The 16,243-nt window shown below is 39.6% G+C and overlaps 1 protein-coding gene across 1 annotated transcript in view; it reads left to right on the top strand.

Annotated features, from left to right (window-relative positions):
• Window positions 1-16,243, top strand: part of LOC149225599 (uncharacterized) — a 308,606-nt gene that overhangs the window by 163,893 nt on the left and 128,470 nt on the right. The gene's annotated exons all lie outside the window — the stretch shown is intronic.

A 16,243-nucleotide genomic window follows, 5' to 3' on the forward strand; every position in this document is an offset into this window, starting at 1 on the left:
GGCATTTTTGAGAATTTTACAGGTTTTGGCCATTTGAGTGGTCTCACCCCACGCGCGACCAGTCATGGGGAAAGCTCAGAACGGGGAAAACTCTACATTTTTGGAATTGTCATGCAAAGATACACTTGCCTATGGATGGGTTTCAGATTTTATGAAGATTTGGGCTTCCAAAAGCTCAAAATACATGCAAATTTTGACTTTCTGCCTCTTTTTTGAGTTGCAGAAAGCTGCCTTGGGAGAAATGACTTTTGAGGGGTCAAATCAACTCCAAATTCAGAAATTCCAGTGGGGTTGGAAAGTAGACTCACAGACCTTTCCAACGAGCTATCTTGCACCTGATTTGGACACCGGGAAGGCCCTCAAACAGAGCTGTCAATGTGCGCGACCAGTCAAAGTGAGGGGTGCGACCACTCAGGGAAATTTCACTGTTTTGACCAATTCGGCCAGCAAAACACTGTTTTTACTTTGGTTGACTTTTGAGGCATGTAAATGATGGATTTTTGTGTAATTTTCATAGCACTTGGACACATTTACTCTCCTTTGACACTTCTAGAAGTTTCTTTGATGTAAATAGTGAATATTTAATGCATGGATAGATTACCTAAGTTTTAGAGGCAAGTTGTTTTGACTGCCTATTATCTAGTGCTCAGTTTAGAATTAGTTGAAACAGCTCCTAGGAAGCTGAGCTCGACCCCTAGAGGTGGGGAAAGGAGTTAGATCATCTATATTATGCCTTCTCTTGCTCATTTTCATGGTTGGACTCTTGAGGGAGAAGCTCCTATTGTATATTTTACTTGTATCTCTGCAATTTGAGGAAAAGGAAGACCAGGGTTTTGCAGACATCATTGGGATTCTTATGGACTCTTGTGTTGATGGTGTGTTCTCTTATTGTAATTGTAAGTGTGTTTATGTGTTCCATCTCTTTCTTTACTGCAGCTTATTAAACAAATGAAGTGATAAAGTTTGAATTCATGCTTGCCATGCTCAACTTTCAAATTTGTTTAATGTTTATGTTTTCCACTGTCTAGAGAGGATTCAAAGTCATTGTTTGCCCTCTTTAGCTTCTCATTTTTCTTCCTTGATCATCCATCTCAGCTAAAGGCATCAGCACAAACTCCTACCTTGCCCCAAAGACCCACCTGCAAAAACTGAGCTCAATCCCCGCACCCTGAATTGCACTCCCTCCAATTGCCACCAAAAACCCAAAAAACTTTAAATCAACCTTCCTAATCAGTTTACTAGCCTAATATCAGTGTTAACTTGTTGGTCATCTCACCCCATTGAAAATTTGCCGAGATAGACCGGAGAGAGCCTTCTCATACCCCGTAGGGCTAGCTACGAGGTGAAATGGTTTGATGTTGCCTTGAAGGTTTACCTTCCTCAGCCTAGGGTGAAATCTCAAGCGCTAACAGAGGGATGAAGATAGATTGGACGGGGCTTCCAATTTTGTCATCTGGAAGGCCAGGATCCTAGCAATCCTGGATAAACATCGCATCAAGGACTATGCCTTGAAAACGTAGCTGTCTCAGTTGATCCTAATGCTAATGAGAAGTATGAGGAGGCCCAGGCGAAGGCAAAATGCATGATTCTAGACGGGGTCAAGGATCATGTCATACCACATATTGCTGAGAAGAACACAACAAGAGAAATGTGGGAGACCCTGACCACCTTATACCAGGGCTCTTCCGTGCAATGGAAGATGTTGTTAGAAAATCAGCTGAGGTCATATCAGATGCAGAAGGGAGAGGAGATAGATCCCTTCCTCCTCAGGTTGCAAGAAATTCGGGACCAACTTATTTCCGTGGGGTCTACACCAGATCTAGAGTTTATGGTCAGGACTGCTCTGAATGCAGTCTTCGAGGACTAGGAGATGTTTGTTCAAAGCATTTTGGGCAGAGTGACTCTCCCCAGTTGGGAGGAGATGTGGGTAGCTCTTCGATAGGAAGAGATCAGGAGGTTAACCAAGGCGGGGAGTAGTGGTAAGGGAGTTCGAGTCAAGAAAGAGGAGGAGGAGGATGCGGCTCTAGCATCTGCGGGACAACAAGGGAAGAGGAAGAAGAAGGACATCTCCAAGGTCAAGTGCTTCAATTGTGGGGAGCTGGGACATTACGCATCTCAGTGCCCCAGGAAGAAAAACAAGGGAGAAGCTTCTGACTCAAAGGCAACTCCAGCTAAGGTGGAGAAGGATGTTGAGACTGATGACGATTGTGCCATGAGTGCTCATGCACCTCTAGAGAAGAGGTGGGGAGACATCGAGTTGTAGTCATGAGGATTACATACTAGGGGTAGGATCCTTGAGGTGCCCAAACTCTTGGATCACATCTGCCTACGGGAGCCCTTAACGATAGTAGCATGATGACAAGTGTCGGGGGGAGCAAAGTGTGGTGGAGCAGCAAGGCAGGGCTAGAGTGCAGAACTCTGTAGCAACGCAACAGAGGTTGCAGCAGTGCGAGAGGCATAAAGGTGTTTGTAGTAACGCAATGGCAATAGAGAGAGCACAGGATAGCAACAAAGGCAACTTCAGCATCACGAGGCTTCCAGTTTGACTAGGATGTCAGTATTCGGGTGAAGTCAGTTACTTACTTTTTGGTAACCGAGTTGCAGTGCAACAATTAGCAGTGGCAGTGCTATGGGCAGCATGTTGAGAGGGAGTTGCAGTACAGATGCAACAGTGGCAGTGGCAGTGTCATGGGCAGCACTACAGGAAGCAACAATGCATTGGATGTGAGGCAGCGGGCCAAGCATCAACACAGGTACTTATGCAGAAGATTAGTGTGATGTTTCTATGGTGAAACTTTACTAGAGCTCATTCCTCGCTAAGAGGGAGTGTTGATTTTTGGTAGCATCAGATGTGCTCTAGCCATGAAAATTGGTGGAGAGGTTAAGGCACATGAGATCTCCATGTCCCAGAAATCGTTTGGGGAAATTCCACCCGGATGGAGAGATATTAAAATAATTAATATTTTTAATAGGGTTCCTAAGTCTAAACTTAGGAAAATTAAAATATTAATGTGTATTACTATAATATGGGTGAGAAAGTTCTAAATAACGAGGATCAAGCCAGATCTAATCTAGCCATTGATTAGGGACTTAATCTCGGCTGTTGAATCGTCAACAAGAAAAGTATAAGAGGAGGCTTGAGGGTCAGTTGGAGATACACCAAAATTGATCAGTCAATTCGATTTTTTGGGGCAGGCTTTGCTGAGAAATCGAGTTAGTGATCTGTTGCAGCAAGGGGTAGTTCGGCAGGAGGCCGAGAATACATATCAGAGAGGCAGAGAAAGTGCCAGAGATACAACGCAGATGCAGCTTGGGTTGACGCATAGGTAGCCAGAGTTGACGCAGAGGCTGAGAGGGGCCAGCGTAAAAGACGCAGGAGGCCGAGAAGCTGACGAAGAGGCTGAGAGGGGCTAGCACAGAGGACGCAGGAGGCCGAGAAGCTGATGCAGGCAGATGCAGAGGCTAGCAGAGCTGATGCTGGGCTGAAGGAGCTGCACTGTGGTGTTTCTGTGGGGTAGACTGAGAGCTGAGAGGTAGACACAGAGTCGTAGAGGGTGATGCAGTTCCAGAAGATAGCTTGGAGTAGATTTTGTTGTCCAGCTAAGGAACAGTGGAAGTTGTTGTGGGACCAATCATCCGGTTGCTGATTAGCTGGAATATCTGTCTTCGAAGAGAGGTACTACTGCCAAGGACAATCTCTGAAGGGTGAGCCATTTCTGGCACCCTAGTTGTATTAAAAAAACTGCATAATAATAAAACACTCATATCTGCTGCACTGGTTTTCCTGCATTAGGTTTTTCCGGGGACGATTGTCCAAAAATAACGGTGTCCCTTGTGTTGTCTCAGTTTATTTCAGTTGTTGATCTATATATTTGTGACAACTTCTATTGTGTTTATTTCGATGTTTATATGATTAAATAACTTGTTAATGTAAAGAACAAGTAGGAGATAATAAACCAGAAATAACATTAAGGGATTTCTGATGTGTTAGATTAAAAAATTTTCATAGAATACATTTGGACACCACCACCACCACCTTTCAAGGCACATACAACATCCAGATGTTCTCCAGGTATGTCCTTACAAGACTATTTTATCTTGGATTCCCAATCCTCAAAGGATATCTGTCCTCTTCAACTACTCTTATCTTTGATACCCTGCGCTATCCTCAAAGGGTATTGGTCCTCGAGACCGCTCCTATCTTGGATTCCCAATCCTCGAGTATCGGTCCGAAATGCTTATCTAATCCTCCATTCTCACTACCATTGCCTTCACTAGACTTACAACTGTTAGTCCTATCCTAGTGCATGACACATGGAGAATACGGTGTCCTCCATCACTCCCTCTCAACCAGGGAGGAGATCCTTACTCCCTCTCAAACAGGGAAACATAACCACAAGCCTCAACTTGTCTCATTTATCAGCTACTTATTCTTCCGTGGAGATCTTAGTAGTAGCTTGCAGGGCTTCTTGGCTCCTAAATCATATCGAACTTCGACCTTCCTAGATCTTGACAATCTTCATGCAACTTTGTCATCAAATGGTTTATCTATCATCTTCAAGGAGCCAAACTTCCTCATAGCTGCTAGCACATGCCTTCTTCCTTACATAACAAAATTCTGCCCTCATGCTCTTCCAAGCCATCATCAATGTTGTCCACTCAATCCATGTGCCCTTGAATCAAACAACTGTCGATACAATATCATCAAACAAGTTATCTCAATTGCTATCTTTTCAACCTCTTGACATACTTTTGCAAAATGTCCTTTCAGGGAGCCAAACCTGTTGGTTTGATTTGGGTTGACCCAGGTTCGATCTATACTGCGCACCAACAAAACCCTCAATCACTAGCCCTTTCGGCAATGACCTGTAATCAAATCGCAGTCTCACCTGAAGTGACTATGGGAGGATGCAAAACTAGGTTTCTGTAGCCTTGAAGGATGTGGAGATGTGGTATTATTATGTTTTCTTACACTTAACATTCATACATCACTTCGCCACATTATATTAATCATTTAAAAATATCATATAAAGCCATAAATCATCACTGTACTGAAATAAAGTGCAATTGTAATAAACTACTATGCTACAACAGATAGTAAGCAAATGTACACACGAAGGCTACGTCCACAAGAACTGTTGCTTATAATAAGAAATCTTGTACAACAAACAGTTCTTGACCTGCGCACTCAGCTACAGGTCATTTGCGCACTTAACGACAGACTCAAGCCTCTGTGCTCTCAGCTGCAGACTCAAGCCTTTGTGCTCTCAGCTACAGAGCCTCGCCTTCTTTTCCCTAACAACAAATCACAAAAGTTCCACCATAACATAGATTTGGATCACAAGATGATTTTCTTCTTATTATTTGACCCTATATGTACTATTACATCGAGGGTTACATCGTTACAATACCATGGACTCCCTAATACAAGCAGCAATGGTCCCAAAAACCATTAATCTTTTTCATTAATACAAAAAGAAGGGGCTTCGCCCTATCCCGAAGCCCTTATACCGCTCGATATATTCCAACTGCTTCCCTGTGCGGTCCACTTCACACTCCACTGCATTCTCCACTGCGTTCTCCACTACGCGCTCCAGTCCACAAAATGCAAAGTTTTTGCTAAAAACTAGGCCAAGTTGGGATGCACCCAACAAAACCATATCATTATCAGAGTTGCCAAATCACAATAGCATCTAGTCAAGGTGTGGGTTTCTTCATATCAAATTCTTGTTGCTTGCTCCCTCTGAGGTGAACATTCTTTTTGCTTGGTCTATTTTCATGATGCAATAGAGTTTTGCTTTATGCTCTTCAGCCTCCAATCATCAATCAATGTGTTCTTGGAACGAACCAATCAGTTGCTTGTACAACAACATCAAAACTCTTCAACTTCTTGTTCTCTAATCGACTTCTTTGATGCAAGCTTCAAACTGCTCCTTTTTACTTCATCTTCATGCTTTGCCACGTTCTTCTACTTCTTCCTTTTGCTAGTCCTTTTTTAGATAAATATTGCCTTGACCTACAACCTTTATTAGAAGACCATGAAAGATAAAAAAGGACAAAAGGACAAAGCACAAAGATAATAAATAAGGAGATATAAATTATTTATCTATTGAGAAGGATTAATACCCTCTTAATCGTGGACCTATTCACCAACCTTATTCTCACATTAAACATCAAGGGATAGATTTATTTTTAACAATAAACAAGATTAGTTTTTCTCTCAGGGTTCTTTTTGATCCAATCTATGCTAGGGTTCACTAACCCAAAATGCCAAAAGTCTACGAGACCTCAGAAATTGCAAGGTCTACAAACCCTAGATTCTTAAGGTCTTCAAGGTTTGATATGCAAAAGGATCAAGTGAAAAACCCTAGAGACATTATTTCATTTCTTGAAATCTATCCTTTAACGAAATACTTGGAGTACTACCATATCAACAATCTCTTATATATCACTGTCTCTAATCTATATCTATGCAGACTCTTCTGCTATCTTACAAATGATCATCATCATGACCTAGTAAATGAAATGCACACAAAAATAGTACATACCTTGGTCCTTTATAATATTGCCTTACCTATTCTTTTGCAAAGATCTCGTCCTTTGACTTATCTTTTAATTGTCAAGTGTCAATGATCAAAGGTGCTTCAATTCCTTCATCCACAAAAGTATTGTTGAGCTTCTTGACTTGTCCTGGTTCCATTAGTTGACATATATTAACTTCATTCAAGACTACTTTTCATATTCGTAATGCAGAGATGATATTCATCAAACTTTAGATATAATTCTTCCACAGTTCACATAGTCTTGGTCAATTTGCGCCTCAAAGATGTGCTCCAAGTACTTCAAATTCGAGGGATAATCTTGATTTCTTTCTCAGAGTTTTGGTTCCTTCTAAAGAGGTCGACTTCATGGTGAAATTCATCCTTCTTATATGCAGAGAAAAGAAATCTCATGGCTACTACACATACTTGTCACAATTGTCATAGAGGTGGTGTCACAATTCACAGTCATGAGAACACTTCACAGTCCATCACTGCCATACATTGTAGTTGTAGATCATAGGTATGTCATACATCTATATTACTGTCATTGTGAGTACCTTTTGTCATATGACAAGGTCACTATCACTGTCATACATTGAAGTCACTGTTATGCAACAAGATAAAAGATCACTGTGTTACTAGGGTTACTACCAAACTACATTAGGTCACTGTCATCATAAAACATATGTCATGGCCATACAACTTGGTTATCATAAGAGACTTTGTAATACATGACCTGCCAACCAACTGCCTTATATCATGAGGAGACTTTTCATGTATCTCTGTCATGCAATTGAGTCATGTTATCATTATTATATAGATCACTGTCGGACTACAACGTCACTATCCATACATCATAACGCGAGCCATAGAAATAAAAATGAGTCACTAAAAAATCAAATGCGTGCTAGAGAGACAAATGTGAGCTATAGGAAGATGGTGTGAGCCTTAGAGAATCACAAAGATATATAATCAAACCTCAGAGGTAAGTATGCGGGCTACTTTTGTAGAATGCAAACTACATAAGAATATGTGAGCTACTATAAAATGCAAGCCGCAGATATTCTGCGAGCCACGAGTTACAAAGAATAACAAGCCATAGTGAATGGAACGAACCACAAAGATGTGTCAACAAATCTTTACAGAATTCGAGCTCCTATCACAAAGTATATAACATAGTGCGAGCCATACTATAAGCCTTTTAGTTTTAAATTGCAAACCTTAGATCTTAGACATGATAATTGCTACAACAACGAGTCTTCTTCAAGAATTTCAATAGAATGTGATCTTCTATTTGCCATTCATTAACCTTACCTCTGATACCATGTTGAGAAATCAATATGTTGGTTTATTAGGTAGATTTTTCTTACTTGATAATTGCTTGTGAATGTTGTTGGCTTATTATTTCTTTCAATATGTTCTTTTCATCAAACGATTACAAAAACATATGAAGATCACAAGAGACAAGGAACACAAGACGTAGGCTCTCCAAGCCAGGGCCAAAACCCTACAAGGGGGAAAACCTAGAAAAATTCCTCTTCTTATAGAATCAGATCAAAGTGAGATATTCAAGACCCAAGATTGATACAAGAATCCAACCTCCAAGAAGCCATGTCAAGCCCTCCAAATTCATCATCTTAGTCACAGGAAATAACAACAATCTCAGACACAGTAACTTGCATCAATCACAATGCATATGCCACAGGGAATTTGCTTTTATCTTAGCCATAGAGAATTCACATTTCTTTTCAGACAATTTGTCATATAGAAATTCACATCAATTTAAGACAATATGCCACCAGAAACTCGCATCATTCTTAGAAATACAACCTTAGAAAATTTGCATCATCCTTAGGAAACTCGCAAATCTTTACGAGAATGTAGCCTTTCAACTTCGCATATCTTCACCTCAGAGCTCATCACAAAAAACCACCAAAAGTGCTTGCCTAATGGTGGAGGACGTATGCCAATATATAGTTGTTTTCATATGTGAAAAGACACATCTTTTGAGTGAACCAACTTGACTTCTTGAGGTGAATTGACCCAAATTACATTTATGAAAATTCTGCTTTTTCCTTTTCTTTACAAGAAGTCCAAATAGGACTTTGACTCTTTGACTTAATAAATCTATAAGCATTAAGATCATGCTTAACTAATGAAATAATAATAATAATTTTTTTTTCTTCGTTTTTCTTTTTACATAAAATACATAATGATAATTATGAAGACCAAAGCTAGTTACACTTTTCAATAGGATTAGACCTAGATTAGAGTCAGAATATTAACCAAAACAACCTTGAACAACCTTAAAACAACTCTAGACCTCGGTGCTTGGAACAAGCTTTATTGGCCTTAGATCTCGGACTTTTGACAACATTGAAACTCAGCCTAAAATAGACTTCAAAACTCGGCCTTGAATAGCCTTAGAGGTTGGCCTAGAATAGGCCATAATCAACGAGATGTTGACCTATGATATGCACTAGAACAAGCCCTCAGGGCCTACGAAACTCGGCTTTAGATCAGGCCCTCGACCCTCTCAAACTAGGCCTCGACTGCCCTTGATTTTCTCTCTGTCCAAGCTTGCGGCCCTCTGCAGCCTAGACCACAGCCTAACTCAAATGACCTCAACCTACTCTGTTCCACTCTTTTCTAGCTTGTGGAAGCCTCGACCCATGTTCTTTTTCCTCGAACAACTCTCTCTCTTGCCGCAGTCAGACTTTCTTCTCCAAACCACAAAAACCTCTCTAAAGTGACTTCCTTAGCTAATTGCGACTTTCCTAGGGTAAGTATTCTTCCACAAAATGAGATCCTTTTCACTTGTCTTTAGTGGTTGCTCTCTCAACAGAGCTATGAAACCATGTTGATTTTTCTACAAGATATTGTAGAAACCAATTTTCTAATATGGTAATTACTACCTAATGACCTTTTTACAATTTATCTAATGCTACTGATATCATTGAGCAATTATACACAAAAAATTTCAACAATAAATACTGTAAAAACAATAAAGATCATAATGAGACAACCGTGAACAATAGATTCTAGAGACAACAAATTTTCCTTGGGAAACCCAAACACTTGAGAAAACCCAACAATTCTTTTTATAGGAGAAATTATTTTTCAGCAAGGTTTATAATTCCAAATTGTCTAAAAATTTGTGCCAAAAATCCAAGTCCAAACTCTAGTCAAATTCATCCTCTATTTGCTTCCATGTGTGGCTGTTATAGAAGAGAGATGATGTTGAATGAGTGATCAAATGAAGTGTCACATCATGTATATATATACAAGTTGATTGGGTGCATGTACCCCAAAGGATGCGTCCCTTCATGAGCTAGGCTGAGTTGTCCTTTTTGAGTCTACATGAAGCCCAATAAAAAATGAATTTTAATTTTGTTTTTCAAAATCTTCTAGGCCAACTTAGGAGGCCTCTTGGCATGCGAGAATACCTCCCGATGCTACACAAAAATCAACAATTTACCTCATCGTAAAGATGATATGCTTTGGTGGTATCTGAATACCCTAAGAAGATGCATTTTTGACTCCTTGCATCAAGCTTGCTTCTTTATTCCTTAGGAATGAAGGCATAGCAAGTGGAACTAAAGATTTTGAGATGCCTTACTGAAGGAATGTGGCCATACCACATTTCATAAGGAGTCTTATTTTTGAGAGCATGAGATGGACATCTGTTTTTGACATATATTGCACATAGAACTGCATCAACCCAAAACATCAACTTCACATTTTTGAAAAACATCATTGAGTGAACCATATTTAAGATAGTCTTGTTCATTCTTTCAGCTACACCATTTTGTTGAGGATTGTATGGAACAATAGTTTGATGTTGAATCCCATGTTGGCGAAGATAGTTTTCAAATTCATTAGAAGTATATTTTGTATATTCTTTCCTATTATCAGTACAAAGGGAGCTAATATGGGATTATGCATCATTTTCAATCCATGCATGAAAATTTCTGAAAGTTTCAGAAGCTTCTGATTTACGTTTCCACAAGCATAGCCAACGCAACCTAGTGTAATCATCAATAAAGGTCGTCATATATCTATTGCCATTTGCAGAAGGAATAGGCATAGGGCCTCACAAATCAAATTGAATCAATGCAAGTTTTCTACGTGCTCTGGAAGTAGAATCATGAAATGGTTGTTTGCTATTTTTTTCTAGGATACAAGCAGCACATTGCTATAGTTCCCTTGGAATAGTATGCAAACAAAAAACGCCATTATTTTTCAACAAACGAACACTGTCATAATTAAGGTGTCCAAATCTTGCATGCCATGGAAGTCTGGATGGTAATGTACTTTCATTGTATTGAGAAAGGCATGCAAAGTTCTATGCATGAACAAATGTTCCTTGCAGCTTCAATAGTCTTTCCTTTTCTACTCCAGTCATGACAATTGTGTTTCCTCATCTCTACTTTCCCATCAAACATGTGAATAGAGTAGTGTTGTTGGCGAATTTTGTTAAAATTGGCAACTAGGGCCAAATTCCACGTTGGATAGCTCATTTGATGGAGATGATTATTGCATTGAATTCCTCTTTTTGAGATGACCAAAATCGACCTAAAGATCATGAAATTTGGATAAGCAGAAATGTGTTTTTGAATTTATACCTACACATGTGCAAATTGGCAAGGTCAGCGTCATCATCATGTAATGGACATGTCACTTGAGCCCCAACAACTTGTATAAATATGAGAGACCTAAAACCTCATTTGGCATCATCTCATCTCACACATACTTCTCTCTCCTCATCTGATTGGTTCGTACAACTTATTGGGCTTCTCTTTTCCTCACATGTGTGGCAACAGAAGGATGAATTACAAGGCCAAATTTTGAGAGTTTGTTGCAGTTTTGACCAACATTGACTAGGGGTGTTTTGACCACATTTGACTGCAATTTTTGGGTCAAAATTTTGTGTTTAGTATGCCACATTTATTGGAACAGGGACTGAGGCATTCTGTTGACTTTGCCTGTAGACCAATTACAAGGTTGACTGCAAATTTTGACCAAGTTTGACCACTGTTTTCATCACTGTTTTGGGCTGACTTTGACCAGCAAAGAAGCCGAGTTTGACTGGGTATGACCAAGCTACTTTGAGGACAATTTGCTGCTTCTTTGACCAACGTTGACTTTCTGGTTGGGGGTGTTGACTACTGCAAAAAATTCAGATTTGACAAGGTTGCTTTGATCATCATTTGGCAAGTCAATTTTGACTTTATTGTACTCTCTCTCTCCCCTGAACATTTGATATAATAATAAGAAGAATTGATCAAAGGCATTTCCCCATCTTGGGGTTTTTCCTTTGCATTTGCCAAATCTGGTGTTCTCTTGTCTTGGCTTGTTTTATTGTTTATGTTCTGTGTTCAATTATTGTCAATGTGATTTCTATTGGAAAACTAAATTGGAAATTGTCATTGCGCTGCTAAAAGGACATTGAAGTAATTGTGCTAAGCATATAACATAACATTGTTAACTAAAATTAACAAATGTGAACAAGGGACAACAAGTTTCTCTTTAGTTCTGGGTGGTAGAGTACATCATGCAAAAGAAAATCAGGAAGTCTAGGCAGTTTAAGTTTGATAATGCCAAGTCCGGATGGCTTGAGACTTGACTTGTCTGCAAAATACACTACTCCATCTACATTGTCATTGAGTTCTTCAAAGAAGTCTTTCCGAAAAGTCATATGGTAGGTTGCACTTGTATCAAGTAGCCGTGTATCTCTCCAAGAAACAAATGGAGTATGAAACAAATCTTTAGTTACTCCAACATTGCAACAAACAACAATATAATGAGCAGATTCAGGTGCTTTACCTTTGGATGGATCTGTTGTTCCGCCTTAATCTTCTTTCTAGTTTTGACTGTCTTTGATTCTCTCATAGGGGATTCTACATGTTGTTGCATCATGTCCATCTTTATTGCTACAAATGTAGTGGAGATTAGATCTTTCTCCTTGATGGTTTTTACCCCCGTGGCCTCTGAAGTTATTTCTTCCACGTCCTCTTATGTTGCCACTTCCTTGAGGAGAATCACGTGGTTGATTCTTCTCCTTTTGAGCAAGGTACGCTGCTCCATTGGAGGATAGAGTTGTTGTCTTCCTATTCCTGAATGCTTTCTCTCATTCTGCAAATTTCAAACTTTTCCACCAGGGTGTCAAAAGTAATGGCATTGAGTTGCACACTAGTGTGTAGGTATTAAATGTAGTGAGAGTATGTTAGGATATTCCGACACATAGGAAATAGTTAAGTATAACTTGGTCTAGTGTAGAGTTAGGTAAAGTGTGTTTCTTTACTATGTACTTTTGTAACTTACAATCCGAAGGTCACGATATGTTCTAGACATGAAGTGATCCGACGGTTCGTTCTCTCCTCGGTATTACAGACACTTGATCCGTGGCTTAGCACCCGATTGGTCCATGATCTCTATTTAAAGAGCATGGAGGGTCATTTGTAAGGTGACCGTTCATGAGAGAAGCTTATGTAAATTTTCTTTTTTTATTAATAAATTGCCTGAAGTGGTCGTGTTGGCTCAGGCTGTACACTATTTCCCTCTTTGAGGGTTTTAACCACGTCAAGAATACTAGTGTATTGATCTGTGATCTGTTTGTGAGCGGTGTCCTTTGGTGTTCTATCTGAGGAACTTACCTTGTAAATTCCTACATGGTATCAGAGCTATTTGAGGGCCGCATCCGTTGGTGATCCAAATTCGAAAGCAATACAACTGCATCCGACTGTCGTTTCCTAGATCTCTCTTTTTTTACCGCTTTTGGGTTGAGAGGACTGCTCTATTGTGTTAGGAGCATCTGTTCTAATGAGGAACCCCTTTCGTTTCACGCGAAAAGGTTTTCGATAGCCCTAACTATGTCATTTTTAAGATCTGCAGGTATACAGTCTTTATTTGTAGTTTTAGTTATTTATTTCTCTGTTTATTTTGGTTTATTTATCTCTTTGTTTTTTATTACCGGATCTATACCTTTCATTTCTATGTATGCTCTTTGCCGCGTGACTTTGTGCGATCTGGGAAAATCAGAAATAGAAAGGAAGGATTTTTCTCATGCGTATGCTCTTTTCCGCCGCGCCTTAGAGTGATCTCAAAAAATCAGAACATTGAGGAACCGCCGCGCCTTTGTTTTTTTTTGCATGTCCGTGTTGGGTTGTGTGGTTTTTTTGTTTTGTAGGCAAAAAAGAGTTTTTTCAAGTAAGCACGCACCCCAAAGCTTCAGTGACTAATAAAAACCCCTTTCCTCTTTTCCAAAAATTACTAACCTTTTAAACTAGCTCACTTGGTCCAAAGTTACTTTATGAGAATAGAGGTCTTGGGTCCAAGTCTTTCTTTTGGGTTCATGTTTTTCTTTTTGTTGAGTTACTTTTTCAAAAAGCACATTTAACTTATGTTTTAAAGTTACTTTATGTAAAAGTGTTCTCACCCATTATAAAATGTGAGTCACTTATAATTCTAAAGTCTCTTTATCTTTTATTTTAGTTACAATTTAGTGGGTGGCTCATAAAGTACCATTGTAAAAGTGACTTTCACTTGTTTATAAAAGTGAGTCACATAATTTTTTTTTATAAGTGAGCTAATTAGATTAAGTTTGGAAAGAGGGGGGATTTTTAAAAAAAGTATAACATTATCATTCACTTCCGCACATTCACATACTTCATTGGCATCTTCAACAACTTTTCTTCAAAACGCCATAACTTCTTCATCCGGAAGCCGTTTTTTTTTTAATCGGCCTAATTTTTCAAGATCTTTTCATTGGAACACTTAGTTTTAGCATCTACAGCTTCAGTTTCTGTTAAAATGGAAAGTCCATGCCAAGTTATTCTTGACAGCACCAACTACTTCCAATGGGTGTCCTACATGGAGGATTTACTTAGAAGTAAATGTCTTTATAGAATAGCCTCAATCCAATAGTCTAAACCTAAAGATGAAGATAAGGCAGTCAAATGGGAAAATAAGCAAGATCAAGCATGTGGGTTGATAGGGATGTCTATTTCTCCAGACCTTAGATTCCATATCGCAGAACTTGATACCCCTGATGAAGCAATGAAACAGTTCAATAAAGTTTTTGGAATTAAAAATGAAATTAGAGCCCATCAACTCAAAAATGAGTTTCTTACGTTGGACCCCAATAATTTTTCTTCCATTGAAGATTTTTTGTCCAAGTTCAAGACCCTTAGACTTCTCTTGGAAGGTGTTAAGGTTAAAAAAGAAGATGATAGCCTTATCTATTCCATCCTTACCAAGTTAGGACCAGCCTACTTTGTGTTTGTTTCCACCTTCCATTCTACTAGAGAAGCCTTTATTTCTTAAGGACAAGCTTACAAGTCCCCCTCTTTTGATGCCTTTTGTGATTCTTTAATAAGAGAACAAGAAAAACTCTTACATCTTGGTCTTCTTAATCTTGGAAACTCTTCTAAGAAAGTCTTAGTGTTGATTTGGGGTAGCATCGGATGTGCTCTAGCCACGAAAATTGGTGGAGAGGCTAAAGCACATGAGATCCCCAGTACCCACAAATGGTTTGGGCAGATTCTAAACAGTTTGGGAGATATGAAAATAATTAATATTTTTAATGGAGTCCTTAAGTATAAACTTAGGGAAAATAAAATATTAATGTGAATTAATATAAAACTGTGTTAGAAGGGTCCAAAAGTCATGGATCAAGCCAAAGTTAATCTTAGCCGTTGATTAGGGACTTAATCTCGGCTGTTGAATTGTCAACGAGAAAAGTATAAGAGGAGGCTTGCGGGTCACTTGGAGAACACACCGAATTGATCAACATTTTGATTTTCTGGGGTAGGGATTGCTGCGGAAGTCGAAAGAGTGATCAGAATTGCAATTGAGGGGCAGTGAATACAAAAGCAGAGAGGCAGAGATAGTACCAGGAGGATTAGCGCAGAAGCTGAGAGAGAGGGACGCAGAGCCAACTAGAGGTTCACGCAGAGCCAGACAGGGCTCATGCAGAGCCAGCCAGGGCTCATGCAGAGCCAGCCAGGGCTCACGCAAAGGCAGCCAAGAGTTGTGCAGTGCCTCAGAGAGCCAGCATGGGTGACGCAGAGGCTTGAAGGGCTGACGTAGTGCCTCTAAACGCTGACGCAGGGCGAGCTAGGGTGACGCTAGGCAGACGCTGGGCCAGAAAGGGCTGACGCAGTCCCTAGAGGTTGACGCTAGGGTTTTCGTGGGGCAGATTGGAGTTGGGAGCTGTCAGAGTGTTTATTCGAGGTTTCAGCCGGAACATCTGTCTCCGACTGAGAGGTACTACTGCCGAGATTATTCTCTGTTGGGTGAGCTGGTTTTGGCACCCAGATTGTATTTTGAAACTGCTTAATAATTAAAACCCTCAGATAGCTGCACCAGTTTTCCCGCATTGGGTTTTTCTAGGGACATTGGTCCAAAAACAACGGTGTCACTTGTGTGCTTGTTTTGTTTCCTTCAGTTGATGATCTGTAATGTGTTGAGCATGTACTTGTATTTATTTTCAGTATTTACATGGTAAATAACTTGTTAATTAATCAGAACAAGTAGGTAGAAATAAATCAAAAAAGTACATGAAGGGTTTCCAACATTTAGACTTAGAAATTCCAACATGGTATTAGAGTGTGGTCGCAAATCATAGGAGAACTGAGGACATGAGCCGAGCAGAGCAGCAACAACAGAAAACAGTTGTCCCGAGTGACAGATGTTGTTCC

The sequence above is a fragment of the Pinus tabuliformis genome, chromosome J (assembly GCF_031772625.1).
Source record: "Pinus tabuliformis cultivar Carrire ecotype Pingquan chromosome J, CPIR1, whole genome shotgun sequence".
Classification (NCBI taxonomy): Eukaryota; Viridiplantae; Streptophyta; class Pinopsida; order Pinales; family Pinaceae; genus Pinus; species Pinus tabuliformis.